At 69.2% G+C, this 2,849-nt stretch overlaps 1 protein-coding gene across 2 annotated transcripts in view; it reads right to left on the bottom strand.

Moving 5' to 3' along the window:
• The window catches only part of LOC101618565 (zinc finger protein 470-like), a 14,494-nt gene that overhangs the window by 8,689 nt on the left and 2,956 nt on the right, over window positions 1-2,849 (bottom strand). The window contains exon 1 of one of the 2 annotated variants that reach the window (XM_012734685.1): window positions 1,836-2,834. The exons of the other annotated variant lie outside the window; for it this stretch is intronic. The gene's annotated coding sequence lies outside the window, so the exon portion shown is untranslated. Of the gene's footprint in view, window positions 1-1,835; window positions 2,835-2,849 lie in introns of those variants that run through there. 2 annotated transcript variants of the gene reach the window in all.

Genomic DNA, 2,849 nt, shown 5'->3' with positions numbered 1-2,849 from the left:
GCTGGCCACGAGGACGGCCCACTTGGACGCCCAGCCCCTGCCCGCTGGCCGGGTGCACGCGGACCCGGAGGCCACGGGACTGACTTAGAACCGACCCTGGCGGCCCCCGCGAGCCCTCAGCGACCCAACAGCGGACAATCAGGCGTGGAGGGACGTCTCTGCATGGCCCGCTGAGTCCGGGGCGGGGGTTGGCGCCCGGCCACAACCGGCCCCCTTACCCCCCCCCAAGTCCTCAGCCCCAGGCGGCGGCAGCAGCGCATCTCCCGCCCATGCAGCTCCCGGCTCCGCAGGCCCTTCCAGGGCCTGGCGGCAAGACCCAGCCTGGCGACCCGCGAGCTGGACAGGGGCAGCAGGGCAGACCCGCGCGCTTGGGAGGGGGCTCCCTAGGTACCCCGTTTCCAAACACGCACAAACGGGGCCGGGGTCTCGGTTTCTGGAGGCCGAGAGGGCGGCCGGTTGGGGCGGAGCGGCCCACGGCCAGGGAGCCGGAATGTCCACTGTCCGGAGCTGCCGCCCCGCCCCGCCCCGCGGCTCTCAGGACCCGCGTCCAGTCCCCTAACCGTTCCCGGGCCTCAGTTCCAGACGCACGAGGTTTCCCGTTGGAAACTACGGCCGACTGGACCTGGGACGCGGCCTTAAGAACCGCGCAGACCCAGGCGCCGGGAGCAGGCGCGGCTTTAATGGCGCCGCGACCGCGAAGGCAGTTTGGCGGGAAGCGGCGGGCAGCACCCTCAGGCTTCGCACCCGGTGCCAAGACCCCCGTCACAGCACACACGGCCGCACGGCGGCCCAGGCCCCGCGCCCGGACCGAAGCAGTAAGAACAGGCACGGGGACCGGCGCCCTGACCCCGTGGTGGGCGGTGCTGTCAGCCGGGTGCACACGAGCTGCCCAGAGGCGGCTCTGGCCCATGGCACAGCTCACACACTGGCGCTGCCCGGCCTCCCCCTCCTGGCAACCAGGCCCAGAGATCCAGTCCCCACCTCCTCGCCAGTCCCGGACGGGAGACCCCACCTGTCTAGCAAAACCGCCATGCAGTGGAGGTGACTTCCCGTTATTTCTCCCAGCAGGGTAACACTTCTAAGTATTTTTGAGTGCCTTTCTGCGGGCGCAGGGGTGTCAGCACGAGGACGCTGTCCACAGCCCCCGTGGCCTGAGTCCATTCCCGTCAGGGAGGGACCCTGGGGCGCAGCAGCCCTCTCCTGTCCTCTGCTCCCCTCAGCAGTGGGTTTCGTGGCTCAGCCTGTTCTGCTCTCCACTCTGTCTGGGGCGTCCTCTCACCCCCGCACCTCTGGCCTGTTTTGAGGGACACTGCAATGCTGGCCTCCAGCACTGGTGGGGGCTGAGACCAGTGCCCAGGCAGGGCCACCCTTGCCACGCTCGCCCACTGACTGGGCGGAGCCACCGCAGCGAACTCTAACGGTGCGCTGCAGAGTAATGAGGCGCAAAACCGTCACCCGCTTCCTCCACTCACCTGAAGCCTCCGAACCGGCAGGCGTGGGCTGTCCGCGCCCCCTGGCCGGCCTGCAGGTGTCAGCACGCTGTTCCCAAGACACCCAGTGAGCTGCCGCCTGCCTGTGTCGGGGACCCTGCCAACTCGCGGGGCTTCTCGACACCCACGGGCCCTCGCAACCTGACTCTGGGCCCACGTCCAGCCAGGGGGCCGATCGGGCTCATCCCGACACCTCCCCACTCCGAGCAACATGGTGCGGCGCCTGGCGCGTGGGCGCCCTGCTTCCTGGCTGCTTGCGGCAGGGTGGCCCCCACACGGGGCTCCTCCGGGAAGAAACCCGCCCCGTGCACAGCGCTGCGCTCCCGGCCAGCCCCCCGCCCTCACCTGCTCGTGAGGCGCCACCCGCGTCTCCGGTTGCTCTGCGTGGCGAACAGGTCCCAGGGGAAGCTGCCGGGCGGCCAGGGACGCGCGCTACGGCGCGGTGTGCCCACGGGGCCTCCGGGCATGGCGCTGCAAGCTGTTCGGTACAGTTCAGCGTCTCCGTCACCGCTGACACAGCTCACGGGGCTGCCGCGTCTGAGGCGAGCTTGCAGGAAGACCCAGCACCTCCTGCGCCCCAGTGAGAGCTCAGACTGCCACCTGCCCCACGCGAGCCGAAGCCCTGCGGGCCAGTGGCTGCCGGGGGCCATGCGGCTCTGCCCTGGCGCCAGGGCTGCGCGACCTGACGCGTCCGGCCGGGAGCCGGAGCAGCTTTTCTGCCTGCGCTGAAACGTCAATTTCCGTCCTTTGTGTTGTCAGAAAATGTCACTGGTGCCCTGTCCACCCACTTCACATTTCAAACCCAGGTCACAGGCCACGTGAGGCTGCGTGGGGGTCCTGGCCAGGGATCGGCTTTCTGAGCCGAAGCTCGGACGGGGGCTCGGGGGCCCCCTGAGCCTTCCTGGAGCTCACCCGTCGCCGGGACCGGAACCACCCAGGTCTAGGAGACGTCCAGGTGGGCTGCGCACACACCTGCCCTGTCTGGGTCCTTTTGCTCCCGGGGCCCGCCCACCCGTGTCTCCAGAAGCTGCCTGCTGTCGCGCCACGGCTGCCTTCGGCGCTGCTGCTCACCTACAGGCGTGCCCCTTCGAGCCGGTCCCAGGCCTCGGTTTACTCAGAGCTGCCCTTCCTCAGTCGTCCGGCTCCCAGTTCTTTTTAAGAACGAGGGTGAGCCCGCTGAAAGGCTCGTGAGCCAAGTTTTGCAGGAGGAGTGAATTCACCCTCAAACTTCACCCTTAAAAGCAATCTGCCGCGAAGACCCGACTCCTAAGGCCAGACACGAGCGAGGTCCGGCTCACCGCTGGAGGGCTGCGGACGCGGGGCGGCCGTGCGGCTACGGCGGGGAGAGGGAGGACGGGC

This window comes from Condylura cristata, unplaced genomic scaffold (genome assembly GCF_000260355.1).
Source record: "Condylura cristata isolate star-nosed mole 26May11 unplaced genomic scaffold, ConCri1.0 scaffold00066, whole genome shotgun sequence".
Lineage (NCBI taxonomy): Eukaryota > Metazoa > Chordata > Mammalia > Eulipotyphla > Talpidae > Condylura > Condylura cristata.
Note: the sequence above shows the minus strand (reverse complement) of the source record. Positions and strands in the feature narration are given on the sequence as shown.